Source organism: Ranitomeya imitator, chromosome 2 (genome assembly GCF_032444005.1).
Source record: "Ranitomeya imitator isolate aRanImi1 chromosome 2, aRanImi1.pri, whole genome shotgun sequence".
In the NCBI taxonomy this organism is placed as follows: Eukaryota; Metazoa; Chordata; class Amphibia; order Anura; family Dendrobatidae; genus Ranitomeya; species Ranitomeya imitator.
The window spans coordinates 84,572,785-84,589,653 of NC_091283.1; the positions used below are offsets into that span (position 1 = coordinate 84,572,785).

The 16,869-nt window shown below is 45.7% G+C and overlaps 1 long non-coding RNA gene across 1 annotated transcript in view; it reads left to right on the forward strand.

The window, feature by feature from the left end:
• Positions 1-16,869, forward strand: part of LOC138667211 (uncharacterized) — a 70,441-nt gene that overhangs the window by 32,818 nt on the left and 20,754 nt on the right. The gene's annotated exons all lie outside the window — the stretch shown is intronic.

The window sequence follows — 16,869 nt, forward strand, 5'->3', positions numbered from 1 at the left end:
CAATTTTCACATTTTGAATTTTTATTCTGTTAAACCAGAGAGATATGTGACACAAAATAGTTAATAAATAACATTTCCCACATGTTTACTTTACATCAGCACAATTTTGGAAACAAAATTTTTTTTTGTTAGGAAGTTATAAGGGTTAAAATTTGACCAGCGATTTGTCATTTTTACAACGAAATTTACAAAACCATTTTTTTAGGGACCACCTCACATTTGAAGTCAGTTTGAGGGGTCTATATGGCTGAAAATACCCAAAAGTGACACCATTCTAAAAACTGCACCCCTCAAGGTACTCAAAACCACATTCAAGAAGTTTATTAACCCTTCAGGTGCTTCACAGCAGCAGAAGCAACATGGAAGGAAAAAATGAACATTTAACTTTTTAGTCACAAAAATTATCTTTTAGCAACAATTTTTTTATTTTCCCAATGGTAAAAGGAGAAACTGAACCACGAAAGTTGTTTTCCAATTTGTCCTGAGTACGCTGATACCTCATATGTGGGGGTAAACCACTGTTTGGGCGCACAGCAGGGCTTGGAAGGGAAGGAGCGCCATTTGACTTTTTGAATCAAAAATTGGCTCCACTCTTTAGCGGACACCATGTCACGTTTGGAGAGCCCCCGTGTGCCTAAAAATTGGAGCTCCCCCACAAGTGACCCCATTTTGGAAACTAGACGCCCCAAGGAACTTATCTAGATGCATAGTGAGCACTTTGAACCCCCAGGTGCTTCACAAATTGATCCGTAAAAATGAAAAAGTACTTTTTTTTCACAAAAAAATTCTTTTAGCCTCAATTTTTTCATTTTCACATGGGCAACAGGATAAAATGGATCCTAAAATGTGTTGGGCAATTTCTCCTGAGTACACCAATACCTCACATGTGGGGGTAAACCACTGTTTGGGCACATGGTAAGGCTCGGAAGGGAAGGAGCGCCATTTGACTTTTTGAATGAAAAATTATTTCCATCGTTAGCGGACACCATGTCGCGTTTGGAGAGCTCCTGTGTGCCTAAACATTGGTGCTCCCCCACAAGTGACCCCATTTTGGAAACTAGACCCCCCAAGGAACTTATTTAGATGCCTAGTGAGCACTTTAAACCCTCAGGTGCTTCACAAATTGATCTGTAAAAATGAAAAAGTACTTTTTTTTCACAAAAAAATTCTTTTCGCCTCAATTTTTTCATTTTCACATGGGCAGTAGGATAAAATGGATCATAAAATTTATGGGGAATTTCTCCCGAGTACGCCGATACCTTATATGTGGGGGTAAACCACTGTTTGGGCACACGGCAGGGCTCGGAAGGGAAGGCGCGCCATTTGACTTTTTGAATGGAAAATTAGCTCCAATTGTTAGCGGACACCATGTCGCGTTTGGAGAGCCCCTGTGTGCCTATGCATTGGAGCTCCCCCACAAGTGACCCCATTTTGGAAACTAGACCCCTCAAGGAACTAATCTAGATGCATATTGAGCACTTTAAACCCCCAGGTGCTTCACAGAAGTTTATAACGCAAAGCCATGAAAATAAAAAATAATTTTTCTTTCCTCAAAAATGATTTTTTAGCCTGGAATTTCCTATTTTGCCAAGGATAATAGGAGAAATTGGACCCCAAATATTGTTGTCCAGTTTGTCCTGAGTACGCTGATACCCCATATGTGGGGGTAAACCACTGTTTGGGCGTACGGCAGGGCTCGGAAGGGAAGGAGATCCCCCAGAAATGACCCCATTTTGGAAACTAGACCCCCAAAGGAACTAATCTAGATGTGTGGTGAGGACTTTGAACCCCCAAGTGCTTCACAGAAGTTTATAACGCAGAGCCATGAAAAAAAAAAAAAAAATTATTTTCTCAAAAATGATCTTTTAGCTTGCAATTTTTTATTTTCCAAAGGGAAACAGGAGAGATTTGACCCCAAAAGTTGTTGTCCAGTTTCTCCTGAGTATGCTGATACCCCATATGTTGGGGTAAACCACTGTTTGGGCACATGCCGGGGCTCGGAAGTGAAGTAGTGACGTTTTGAAATGCAGACTTTGATGGAATGCTCTGCGGGCGTCACGTTGCGTTTGCAGAGCCCCTGATGTGGCTTAACAGTAGAAACCCCCCACAAGTGACCCCATTTTGGAAACTAGACCCCGAAAGGAACTTATCTAGATGTGTGGTGAGCACTTTGAACCCCCAAGTGCTTCATAGAAGTTTATAATGCAGAGCCGTGAAAATAATAAATACGTTTTCTTTCCTCAAAAATAATTATTTAGCCCAGAATTTTTTATTTTCCCAAGGGTTACAGGAGAAATTGGACCCCAAAAGTTGTTGTCCAGTTTCTCCTGAGCACGCTGATACCCCATGTGTGGGGGTAAACCACTGTTTGGGCACACGTCGGGGCTCAGAAGGGAAGTAGTGACTTTTGAAAAGCAGACTTTGATGGAATGGTCTGCGGGCGTCACATTGCGTTTGCAGAGCGCCTGGTGTGCCTAAACAGTAGAAACCCCCCACAAGTGACCCCATTTTAGAAACTAGACCCCCCCAAGGAACGTATCTAGATATGTGGTGAGCACTTTGAACCCCCAAGTGCTTCACAGACGTTTACAACGCAGAGCCGTCAAAATAAAAAATCATTTTTCTTTCCTCAAAAATGATGTTTTAGCAAGCATTTTTTTTATTTTCTCAAGGGTAACAGGAGAAATTGAACCCCAGTAATTGTTGCGCAGTTTGTCCTGAGTATGCTGGTACCCCATATGTGGGGGTAAACCACAGTTTGGGCACACGTCAGGGCTCGGAAGTGAGGGAGCACCATTTGACTTTTTGAATACGAGATTGGCTGGAATCAATGGTGGCGCCATGTTGCGTTTGGAGACCCCCTGATGTGCCTAAACAGTGGAAACCCCTCAATTCTAACTCCAACACTAACCCCCCCACACCCCTAACCCTAATCCCAACTGTAGCCATAACCCTAATCACAACCCTAATTCCAACCCAACCCTAACCCTAATCCCAACTGTAGCCATAACCCTAATCACAACCCTAACCACAACCCTAATTCCAACCCTAACCCTAAGGCCATGTGCCCACGTTGCGGATTCGTGTGAGATTTTTCAGCATCATTTTTGAAAAATCCGCGGGTAAAAGGCACTGCGTTTTACCTGCGGATTTTCCGCGGATTTCCAGTGTTTTTTGTGCGGATTTCACCTGCGGATTCCTATTGAGGAACAGGTGTAAAACGCTGCGGAATCCGTACAAAGAATTGACATGCTGCGGAAAATACAACGCAGCGTTTCCGCGCGGTATTTTCCGCACCATGGGCACAGCGGATTTGGTTTTTCATATGTTTACATGGTACTGTAAACCTGATGGAACACTGCTGCGAATCCGCAGCCAAATCCGCACCGTGTGCACATAGCCTAATTCTAAAGGTATGTGCACACGCTGCGGAAAACGCTGCGGATCCGCAGCAGTTTCCCATGAGTTTACAGTTCCATGTAAACCTACGGGAAACAAAAATCGCTGTACACATGCTGCGGAAAAACTGCACGGAAACGCAGCGGTTTACATTCCGCAGCATGTCACTTCTTTGTGCGGATTCCGCGGCGGTTTTACAACTGCTCCAATAGAAAATCGCAATTGTAAAACCGCAGTGAAATGCGCAGAAAAAAACGCGGTAAATCCGCAATAAATCCGCAGCGGTTTAGCACTGCGGATTTATCAAATCCGCAGCGGAAAAATCTGCAGAGGACCAGAATACGTGTGCACATACCGAAACCCTAACCCTAACCCTATCCCTACCCCTAACCCTACCCCTAACCCTAACCCTAACCCTACCCCTAACCCTACCCCTAACCCTAACCCTATTCTAACATTAGTGGAAAAAAAAAATTTCTTTTTTTTTATTGTCCCTACCTATGGGGGTGACAAAGGGGGGGGGGGGTCATTTATTATTTTTTTTATTTTGATCACTGAGATATAATCTATCTCAGTGATCAAAACTCACTTTGGAACGAATCTGCCGGCCGGCAGATTCGGCGGGCGCACTGCGCATGCGCCCGCCATTTTGGAAGATGGCGGCGCCCAGGGAGAAGACGGACGGAGCTCGGCAGGATCGGTAAGTATGATGGGGTGGGGGGGGAGCACGGGGGGGATCGGAGCATGGGGGGGAATCGGAGCGCGGCAGGCGTGGAACGGAGCACGGGGGGCGTGGAACGGAGCACGGGGGGGCTGGAACGTAGCACGGGGGGTGGAACGGAGCACGGGAGGGTGGATCGGAGTGCAGGGGGGGTGATTGGAGCACGGGGGGTGATTGGAGCACGGGGGGAGCGGACAAGAGCACGGGGGGGAGCGGAGCACTGGACGGAGGGGAGCCGGAGCAGTGTACCGGCCAGATCGGGGGGCTGGGGGGGGCGATCGGTGGGGTGGGGTGGGGGCACATTAGTATTTCCAGCCATGGCCGATGATATTTCAGCATCGGCCATGGCTGGATTGTAATATTTCACCCGTTATAATAGGTGAAATATTACAAATCGCTCTGATTGGCAGTTTCACTTTCAACAGCCAATCAGAGCGATCGTAGCCACGAGGGGGTGAAGCCACCCCCCTGGGCTAAACTACCACTCCCCCTGTCCCTGCAGATCGGGTGAAATGGGAGTTAACCCTTTCACCCGATCTGCAGGGACGCGATCTTTCCATGACGCCACATAGGTGTCATGGGTCGGATTGCCACCGACTTTCATGACGCCTACGTGGCGTCATGGGTCGGGAAGGGGTTAAGCTCGGTTTCATTGAACTGGACTCCAGCTTTCCAGTTCCGCAATTTTTTTGAGAATCGGTGGCAATTTTAGCTATGATTGTAGTGATGGAGGCATGGAGATCATCAAACCATTTGTCAAATAGTGACCTCAGTAGCTTGAAGACTTCTTGGGCTACCAGTGTCGCCTGTATAGAATTCAGAGGATTCAGAGCAGCTTGGTAGCGGAGAAAGCTGTGGAGGGGGTAAACTCTCATACATTAGTAACACAGGTGGGTTACCCAGTGATGGAGAAGTGGGTTGTGGCATAAGTCTTTGGCAGGTTGTTTAGGTGGCTTCATGGTGGGTTTACTTTTGTGCATTGTAGATGGTGATTGTGTACTGAGCGATAAAGGCACTTGCTAGAGTGTGGATTTCTCTGCTTGGGCTTTTATTAGATATTTGTTCATTACAGCTCCCCACTAGTAGGGGAAAGTAGCAGTTCAGTGGGTGGCAGAGGAGATTAGCAGATTAATAGCTTATGGGCCACAGTGGGGTGGGGAGTGGGAAAACTGTCACATTCTGATTATAATGTCATGGTCTCAGATGGTGGGCTCAAGGTGGGTAAAGGTACCGTTACACTAAACGATTTACCAACGATCACGACCAGCGATACGACCTGGCCTTGATCGTTGGTAAGTCGTGTTGTCGCTGAAGAGCTGTCACACAGACAGCTCTCCAGTGACCAATGATGCCAAAGTCCCCTGGTAACCAGGGTAAACATTGGGTTACTAAGTGCAGGGCCGCGCTGACGTAGCAACAATATCGTTAACGAAATTATTATGTGTGACAGCGACCAACGATCAGGCCCCTGCTGGGAGATTGTTGGTCGCTGGGAATGATCAGGACTTTTTTTTGGTCGCTGATCACCCGCTGTCATCGCTGAATCGGTGTGTGTGATGCCAATCCAGCAATGTGTTCACTGGTAACCAGAGTAAATATCGGGTTACTAAGTGCAGGGCCGCGCTTAGTAACCCGATATTTACCCTGGTTACCATTGTAAAAGTAAAAAAAAAAAAAACACAACATAATCACATTCCGGGGTCTGTCACGTCCCCCACCGTCACCTTCCCGCACTGACTGTCAGCGCCGGCCGGCCGTAAAGCAGAGCACAGCGGTGACGTCATGACGTCAGCGCTGTGCTCTGCTTTATCACCGGCCGGCGCTGACACAGTCAGTGCGGGAAGCTGACGCTGGGTGACGTGACAGACAACGGAATGTGAGTATGTACAGGTCCTTCTCAAAAAATTAGCATATAGTGTTAAATTTAATTATTTACCATAATGTAATGATTACAATTAAACTTTCATATATTATAGATTCATTATCCACCAACTGAAATTTGTCAGGTCTTTTATTGTTTTAATACTGATGATTTTGGCATACAACTCCTGATAACCCAAAAAACCTGTCTCAATAAATTAGCATATTTCACCCATCCAATCAAATAAAAGTGTTTTTTAATAACAAACAAAAAAACCAACAAATAATAATGTTCAGTTATGCACTCAATACTTGGTCGGGAATCCTTTGGCAGAAATGACTGCTTCAATGCGGCGTGGCATGGAGGCAATCAGCCTGTGACACTGCTGAGATGTTATGGAGGCCCAGGATGCTTCAATAGCGGCCTTAAGCTCATCCAGAGTGTTGGGTCTTGCGTCTCTCAACTTTCTCTTCACAATATCCCACAGATTCTCTATGGGGTTCAGGTCAGGAGAGTTGGCAGGCCAATTGAGCACAGTAATACCATGGTCAGTAAACCATTTACCAGTGGTTTTGGCACTGTGAGCAGGTGCCAGGTCGTGCTGAAAAATGAAATCTTCATCTCCATGAAGCATTTCAGCCGATGGAAGCATGAAGTGCTCCAAAATCTCCTGATAGCTAGCTGCATTGACCCTGCCCTTGATGAAACACAGTGGACCAACACCAGCAGCTGACATGGCACCCCACACCATCACTGACTGTGGGTACTTGACACTGGACTTCAGGCATTTTGGCATTTCCTTCTCCCCAGTCTTCCTCCAGACTCTGGCACCTTGATTTCCGAATGACATGCAAAATTTGCTTTCATCAGAAAAAAGTACTTGGGACCACTTAGCAACAGTCCAGTGCTGCTTCTCTGTAGCTCAAAAGTGGCTTTACCTGGGGAATGCGGCACCTGTAGCCCATTTCCTGCACACGCCTGTGCACGGTGGCTCTGGATGTTTCCACACCAGACTCAGTCCACTGCTTCCTCAGGTTCCCCAAGGTCTGGAATCGGTCCTTCTCCACAATCTTCCTCAGGGTCCGGTCTCCTCTTCTCGTTGTACAGCGTTTTCTGCCACATTGTTTCCTTCCAACAGACTTACCATTGAGGTGCCTTGATACAGCACTCTGGGAACAGCCTATTTGTTGAGAAATTTCTTTCTGGGTCTTACCCTCTTGCTTGAGGGTGTCAATGATGGCCTTCTTGACATCTGTCAGGTCGCTAGTCTTACCCATGATGGGGGTTTTGAGTAATGAACCAGGCAGGGAGTTTATAAAAGCCTCAGGTATCTTTTGCATGTGTTTAGAGTTAATTAGTTGATTCAGAAGATTAGGGTAATAGGTTGTTTAGAGAACCTTTTCTTGATATGCTAATTTATTGAGACAGGTTTTTTGGGTTATCAGGAGTTGTATGCCAAAATCATCAGTATTAAAACAATAAAAGACCTGACAAATTTCAGTTGGTGGATAATGAATCTATAATATATGAAAGTTTAATTGTAATCATTACATTATGGTAAATAATGAAATTTAACACTATATGCTAATTTTTTGAGAAGGACCTGTACTGTTTTTTTTAACTTTTACAATGGTAACCAAGGTAAATATCGGGTTACTAAGCGCGGCCCTGCACTTAGTAACCCGATATTTACCCTGGTTACCAGTGAACGCATCGCTAGATCGGCGTCACACACTTTCATTCAGTGATGACAGCGGGAGATCAGCGACCAAAAAATAGGTCCTGATCATTCCCAGCGACCAACGATCTCCCAGCAGGGGCCTGATCGTTGGTCGCTGTCACACATAATGATTTTGTTAACGATATCGTTGCTACGTCACAAAAAGCAACGATATCGTTAAAGAAATCGTTATGTGTGACGGTACCTTAAGACAAGATGCTTATTTGCACATAAATCTCCAGACAGTAGGTTAGAGAAGATCCGTGTGGCCAGCAGTTAGTGCATTTGGTTTGATCTTAATGTCCTTATAGCTTGCAGAAAGGGTTGACGGGAAAACCACACCAGTGTTTGTGTGGTCGACAGCCCCTTCCTTTCTGATGTTGTGTGATCTGCACACAGTGGAAAAGGCTGCAGCTCCTGCAAGTCAGCAGTGTCAGGGGGCAAATTCCCTACACAGTCAGTCAGATTCTTTTGCTGACAGTGGTGGTCTCCAGCAGATTAGCCTGTATATGCAGGAGCTGGTTTAAAAGGTGGTCATGCTAGATGTACTGCTCCAGGAGGTGCTCAGGGCACTATTTTACTTGTGAGCAGGGCCGCCATCAGGGATTTACTGCCCTTACTAGCATATGGGGCCCGGGAGCAGAGAGGGGCCTGGAGCAGGTCCATCACTTTTTGCTTCTGCTCCCCTGGTAATAAGCTGGCATTCTGGATATCAGCGCTGCCAAATTCTCTTATTCTCTGCTCCTTCACACTATGCATAGTGAGGAGCAGAGCACAGGTGATGTGCGCGGCCGTGCTGAGAATTGCTGGCTGCAGTGGAGCAGGGACGCGCAGTCACACAGGTTGTGACAGTGCTCACCCCCCATGCCTGCAGTCAGCAGCACAGCCAGGACCGTTCCCTCCAATCTAGCAGTGTCATAGTTCTCAGACTTTGAAGTAGCATGGATGGGCAGGGGCTAAATGGAAGGGGAGGAGCCGCAGACAAGCAGGGAGAAGAAGGCAGAAGAAAAGATAAAAATATGAGCGGGAGAGAGAAAAGATGGAAGAAGTGAGAAGAGAGAGACAGAAAGCACAGCAGAGAGGCAAGACACAGGTGAAAATGCTAAGAATGCTATATATAAGACACTGGCTGAGGTGGAGGGATTCAGGGGGCTCTCGCCAGTTCAGTGACACTGCTTTAAAAGTGAGCAGGAGGTTGCCCAAACCATTAAGAAGCAGTGCCACAATCTGCTTTCCTGGCCCGCAATTTTCAACTAAATGTGCCTCTGAGGAACCACATTCAGTTGCAATATATTGCAGTTCAGAAAGCCACCGCACAGCACTGCACTGCACAGCAATAGTTACTAGCTGCCAGCCAATCACAGGCCGGCAACTGACATCAGCGCACATGTCGTCGGCATATGATGTCTCTGTCATGTGCCGGCACATCCGCACCTCAAATAAATGAGGGAGAGGGCACTGCTGGGCGGTGTACAAATAATCACAATCTTTTTTTTAACTTTCTCTTTGTACTAAAAGCCACAGGATGGGAGCTCATATAGGGGCAGGATGGGAACTCATATGGGGCAGGATGGGAGCTCATATAGGGGCAGGATGGGAGCTCATATGGGGCAGGATGGGAGCTCATATAGGGGTAGGATGGAGGCTCCTATGGGGACAGGATGGGAGCTCATATGGGGCAGGATGGGTGCTCATATGAGGACAGGATAGGAGCTCATATGGGGCAGGATGGTAGTTCATGTGGGGGCAGGATGGGAGCTCATGTGGGGGCAGGATGGGAGCTCATGTGGGGCAGTAAGGGAGCTCATATGAGGACAGGATGAGAACTCATATGGGGCAGGATGGGAGCTCATGTGGGGGCAGGATAGGAGCTCTTATAGGGGCTGGATGGAAGCTCATATGGAGGCAGGATGGGGGGAGGATGGGAGCTCATATGGGGGCAGGATGAGAGCTCATATGGGGCAGGGTGGGAGCTCATATGGGGGCATGATGTGAGAACATATGGCTGGAGCCAGGAATGAGACACAAGGGGGCAAGATGGGGAATATTATTACTGAAGGGGTTAATTAAGGGATATTATTACTGCAGTGATGCATTTTATTTTTGAAGGATTCTGCTTTCAATGGGGGGTCCTGATACTGTACAGAGCGACACTATTTTGCCTTTTTTCTTCCTCTGGTGTAGTATAGAAGTTGGAAAAAAATAAGTAATGTGCTCTGCATGTGGTGCTCTAGATAACTGTTATTTCCTGCAGAGACCTGGCTGGAAGAAATGATGTCGGTCTGTGCTGGATGAAGATGAAAAGCAAAGATTGAGAACTTCACTTAGTGACGTCACTAGTGAATTAGTGTATTACACATACATGCACAGTATGCACTGTCTATTATATACAGAGCTCCTGTGTACAATGTCATCAGTGATCACTGTATTACCTGTACACTGACACTATATACAGAGCTCCTGTTTATAATGTCACTGGTGATCCCAATATTACCTGTACACTGACACTACATACAGAGCTTCTGTGTGCAATGTCACTGTTGATCACTGTATTACCTGTACATTGACACCATACACAGAGCTCCTGTGTGCAATGTCACGAGTGATTATTGTTTTACCTGTACACTGACACATATACAGAGTTCCTGTGTACAATGTCACCAGTGATCACTGTATTAACTGTACACTGACACTATAAACAGAGCTCCTGTGCATAATGTCACTGGTGATACCTAAATTATCTGTACACTGACACTATATACTGAGCTCCTGTTTATAATGTCACTGGTGATCACTGTATTACTTGTCCACTGACACTATATACAGAGCTCCTGTGTATAATGTCACTGGTGATTACTGTATTACCTGTACACTGACACTATATGCAGAGCTCCTGTGTATAATGTCACCAGTGATCACTGTATTACCTGTGCAATGACACTGTGTACAGAGCTCCTGTGTATAATGTCCCTGATCACTGTATTACCTGTACACTGACACTATATACAGATCTCCTGTGTATAATGTCACCAGTGATCGCTGTATTACCTGTACACTGACATTGTAAACAGAGCTCCTGTGTATAATGTCACTGGTGATTACTGTATTAACCGTGCAAGGACACTATATACAGAGCTCCTGTGTATAATGTCACTGGTGATCACTGTATTACCTGTACACGGACACTGCATTCACATTATAGATCTCTTGTGTATAATGGCACTTATGGTGATATTAGCATCGCTTTTTTATAATGATCAGTACTGTAGTATTCGGTCACTATGCGGTGGCAATATGTGATCTGGTCATGGTGTGGTGGTATTTGTTACTTGTATGTGGTATTATTGGTCTTTAAAAAAAATAAAATAAAAACATATCTAAATTGTATTGGATATTATAACAAATGGTTAATAAGTTACAGTAGAGTAGAGCACAGCCAAAAGAGTCTACAAAAGCTGCTGGCGGGGGACGCTCCCGGAAGTAGATGGAGTAGGACGCATGGTGCTGAGTTCTGCTCCTTGTCAGCCTTAAAATAACAGTTTTATGTCTGAAAAGGCAGCCCCAGGACCATAAATTATGGTCAGAAAAACCGCACAGCATGCACAGACAAGAATGACACTTAATGCCGGCACCATGACCCAGGGACCGCTGGATGTTTATTTACAGCAAAGAAAGATCCCTGCGTAAGGAAGTAAACTCGTATATAGAGAAAATAATAATGACCAAATTAAAGACCAAAAATAAATAACAAAAATAAAAGATAATATCATGCCAAACAGGTATGGTATATTAACCCCTTCCCGACCCATGACGCCACGTAGGCGTCATGAAAGTCGGTGCCAATCCGACCCATGATGCCTATGCGGCGTCATGGAAAGATCGCGTCCCTGCAGGCCGGGTGAAAGGGTTAACTCCCATTTCACCCGATCTGCAGGGACAGGGGGAGTGGTAGTTTAGCCCAGGGGGGGTGGCTTCACCCCCTCGTGGCTACGATCGCTCTGATTGGCTGTTGAAAGTGAAACTGCCAATCAGAGCGATTTGTAATATTTCACCTATTATAACGGGTGAAATATTACAATCCAGCCATGGCCGATGCTGAAATATCATCGGCCATGGCTGGAAATACTAATGTGCCCCCACCCCACCCCACCGATCGCCCCCCCCAGCCCCCCGATCTGGCCGGTACACTGCTCCGGCTCCCCTCCGTCCAGTGCTCCGCTCCCCCCCGTGCTCTTGTCCGCTCCCCCCGTGCTCCAATCACCCCCCCGTGCTCCAGTCACCCCCCCTGCACTCCGATCCACCCCCCCGGTGCTCCGTTCCACCCCCCCGTGCTCCATTCCAGCCCCCCCGTGCTCCATTCCAGCCCCCCCGTGCTCCGTTCCACCCCTCCCGCGCTCTGATTCCCCCCCCGTGCTCCGATCCCCCCCCCGTGCTCCGATCCCCCCCCCGTGGTCCCCCCCACCCCATCATACTTACCGATCCAGCCGGGGTCCCGTCCGTCTTCTCCCTGGGCGCCGCCATCTTCCAAAATGGCGGGCGCATGTGCAGTGCGCCCGCCGAATCTGCCGGCCGGCAGATTCGTTCCAAAGTGCATTTTGATCACTGAGATATAATCTATCTCAGTGATCAAAATAAAAAAAATAATAAATGACCCCCCCCCTTTGTCACCCCCATAGGTAGGGACAATAAAAAAATAAAGAATTTTTTTTTTTCCACTAATGTTAGAATAGGGTTAGGGTTAGGGGTAGGGTTAGGGTTAGGGGTAGGGTTAGGGGTAGGGTTAGGGGTAGGGTTAGGGCTAGGGGTAGGGTTAGGGGTAGGGTTAGGGGTAGGGTTAGGGTTAGGGCTAGGGTTAGGGGTAGGGTTAGGGTTAGGGCTAGGGTTAGGGTTTCGGTATGTGCACACATATTCTGGTCCTCTGCGGATTTTTCCGCTGCGGATTTGATAAATCCGCAGTGCTAAACCGCTGCGGATTTATGGCGGATTTACCGCGTTTTTTTCTGCGCATTTCACTGCGGTTTTACAACTGCGATTTTCTATTGGAGCAGTTGTAAAACCGCTGCGGAATCCGCACAAAAGAAGTGACATGCTGCGGAATGTAAACCGCTGCGTTTCCGTGCAGTTTTTCCGCAGCATGTGTACAGCGATTTTTGTTTCCCATAGGTTTACATTGAACTGTAAACTCATGGGAAACTGCTGCGGATCCGCAGCGTTTTCCGCAGCGTGTGCACATACCTTTAGAATTAGGCTATGTGCACACGGTGCGGATTTGGCTGCGGATTCGCAGCAGTGTTCCATCAGGTTTACAGTACCATGTAAACATATGAAAAACCAAATCCGCTGTGCCCATGGTGCGGAAAATACCGCGCGGAAACGCTGCGTTGTATTTTCTGCAGCATGTCAATTCTTTGTGCGGATTCCGCAGCGTTTTACACCTGTTCCTCAATAGGAATCCGCAGGTGAAATCCACACAAAAAACACTGGAAATCCGCGGAAAATCCGCAGGTAAAACGCAGTGCCTTTTACCCGCGGATTTTTCAAAAATGGTGCGGAAATATCTCACACGAATCCGCAACGTGGGCACATAGCCTTAGGGTTAGGGTTGGAATTAGGGTTGTGGTTAGGGGTGTGTTGGGGTTAGGGTTGTGGTTAGGGGTGTGTTGCGGTTAGGGTTGTGATTAGGGTTATGGCTACAGTTGGGATTAGAGTTAGGGGTGTGTTGGGGTTAGTGTTGGAGGTAGAATTGAGGGGTTACCACTGTTTAGGCACATCAAGGGTCTCCAAAAGCAACATGGCGCCACCATTGATTCCAGCCAATCTCGTATTCAAAAAGTCAAATGGTGCTCCCTCACTTCCAAGTCACTACTTCCCTTCTGAGCCCCGACGTGTGCCCAAACAGTGGTTTACCCCCACTCATGGGGTATCAGCGTATTCAGGAGAAACTGGACAACAACTTTTGGGGTCCAATTTCTCCTGTAACCCTTGGGAAAATAAAAAATTCTGGGCTAAATAATTATTTTTGAGGAAAGAAAACGTATTTATTATTTTCACGGCTCTGCATTATAAACTTCTATGAAGCGCTTGGGGGTTCAAAGTGCTCACCACACATCTAGATAAGTTCCTTTCGGGGTCTAGTTTCCAAAATGGGGTCACTTGTGGGGGGTTTCTACTGTTAAGCCACATCAGGGGCTCTGCAAACGCAACGTGACGCCCACAGAGCATTCCATCAAAGTCTGCATTTCAAAACGTCACTACTTCACTTCCGAGCCTCGGCATGTGCCCAAACAGTAGTTTACCCCCACATATGGGGTATCAGCGTACTCAGGAGAAACTGGACAAAACTTTTGGGGACCAATTTCTTCTGTAACCCTTGGGAAAATAAAAAATTCTGGGCTAAATAATTATTTTTGAGGAAAGAAAACGTATTTATTATTTTCACGGCTCTGCATTATAAACTTCTATGAAGCACTTGGGGGTTCAAAGTGCTCACCACACATCTAGATAAGTTCCTTTGGCGGTCTAGTTTCCAAAATGGGGTCACTTGTGGGGGGTTTCTACTGATAAGCCACATCAGGGGCTCTGCAAACGCAACGTGACGCCCACAGAGCATTCCATCAAAGTCTGCATTTCAAAACGTCACTACTTCACTTCCGAGCCCCGGCATGTGCCCAAACAGTGATTTACCCCCACATATGGGGTATCAGCGTACTCAGGAGAAACTGGAAAACAACTTTAGGGGTCAAATTTCTCCTGTTACCCTTGGGAAAATAAAAAATTGCAGGCTAATAGATCATTTTTGAGAAAATAATATTTTTTTTTTATTTTCATGGCTCTGCGTTATAAACTTCTGTGAAGCACTTGGGGGTTCAAAGTCCTCACCACACATCTAGATTAGTTCCTTTGGGGGTCTAGTTTCCAAAATGGTGTCATTTCTGGGGGATCTCCAATGTTTAGGCACACAGGGGCTCTCCAAACGTGACATGGTGTCCGCTAATGATTGGAGCTAATTTTCCATTTAAAAAGCCAAATGGCGTGCCATCCCTTCCGAGCCCTGCCGTGCGCCCAAACAGTGGTTTACCCCCACATATGGGGTATCAGCATACTCAGGACAAACTGGACAACAATATTTGGGGTCCAATTGCTCCTATTATCCTTGGCAAAATAGGAAATTCCAGGCTAAAAAATCATTTTTGAGGAAAGAAAAATTATTTTTTATTTTCATGGCTCTGCGTTATAAACTTCTGTGACGCACCTGGGGGTTTAAAGTGCTCAATATGCATCTAGATAAGTTCCTTGGGGGGGTCTAGTTTCCAAAATGGGGTCACTTGTGGGGGAGCTCCAATGTTTAGGCACACAGGGGCTCTCCAAACACGACATGGTGTCCGCTAACAATTGGAGCTAATTTTCCATTCAAAAAGTCAAATGGCGTGCCTTCCCTTCCGAGCCCTGCCGAGTGCCCAAACAGTGGTTTACCCCCACATATGAGGTATCGGCGTACTCGGGAGAAATTGCCCAACAAATTTTATGATCCATTTTATCCTACTGCCCATGTGAAAATGAAAAAATTGAGGCGAAAATAATTTTTTTGTGAAAAAAAAGTACTTTTTCATTTTCACAGATCAATTTGTGAAGCACCTGAGGGTTTAATGTGCTCACTAGGCATCTAAATAAGTTCCTTGGGGGGTCTAGTTTCCAAAATGGGGTCACTTGTGGGGGAGCGCCAATGTTTAGGCACACAGGAGCTATCCAAACGCGACATAGTGTCCGCTAACGATGGAAATAATTTTTCATTCAAAAAGTCAAATGGCGCTCCTTCCCTTCCGAGCCTTACCATGTGCCCAAACAGTGGTTTACCCCCACATGTGAGGTATTGGTGTACTCAGGAGAAATTGCCCAACACATTTTAGGATCCATTTTATCCTGTTGCCCATGTGAAAATGAGAAAATTGAGGCTAAAAGAATTTTTTTGTGAAAAAAAAGTACTTTTTCATTTTTACGGATCAATTTGTGAAGCACCTGGGGGTTCAAAGTGCTCACTATGCATCTAGATAAGTTCCTTGGGATGTCTAGTTTCCAAAATGGGGTCACTTGTGGGGGAGCTCCAATTTTTAGGCACACGGGGGCTTTCCAAACGTGACATGGTGTCCGCTAAAGAGTGGAGCCAATTTTTGATTCAAAAAGTCAAATGGCGCTCCTTCCCTTCCAAGCCCTGCCGTGCGCCCAAACAGTGGTTTACCCCCACATATGAGGTATCAGCGTACTCAGGACAAATTGGACAACAACGTTCGTGGTTCAGTTTCTCCTTTTACCATTGGGAAAATAAAAAAATTGTTGCTAAAAATAATTTTTGTGACTAAAAAGTTAAATGTTCATTTTTTCCTTCCATGTTGCTTCTGCTGCTGTGAAGCACCTGAAGGGTTAATAAACTTCTTGAATGTGGTTTTGAGTACCTTGAGGGGTGCAGTTTTTAGAATGGTGTCACTTTGGGTATTTTCAGCCATATAGACCCCTCAAACTGACTTCAAATGTGAGGTGGTCCCTAAAAAAAATGGTTTTGTAAATTTCGTTGTAAAAATGACAAATCGCTGGTCAAATTTTAACCCTTATAACTTCCTAACAAAAAAAAATTTTCTTTCCAAAATTGTGCTGATGTAAAGTAAACATGTGGGAAATGTTATTTATTAACTATTTTGTGTCACATATCTCTCTGGTTTAACAGAATAAAAATTCAAAATGTGAAAATTGCAAAATTTTCAAAATTTTCGCCAAATTTCCATTTTTATCACAAATAAACGCAGAATTTATTGACCTAAATTTACCACTAACATGAAGCACAATATGTCACGAAAAAACAGTCTCAGAACCGCTAGGATCCGTTGAAGCGTTCCTGAGTTATTACCTCATAAAGGGACACTGGTCAGAATTGCAAAAAACGGCAAAGTCTTTAAGGTCAAAATAGGCTGAGTCATGAAGGGGTTAAAATGCCTTTATTATAAATATATATATATATATATATATATATATATATATATATATACTGGGCAAAAAATGGCAACAGCAGTAATGTGCCTGTAGCTGGAGGAAAAAGTGTACTAAACAAAATATACAGCAAAATAGCGAAAATACAATCGGACCACAAAAAAGGAGGCAAGGTATGTATGAAACAAA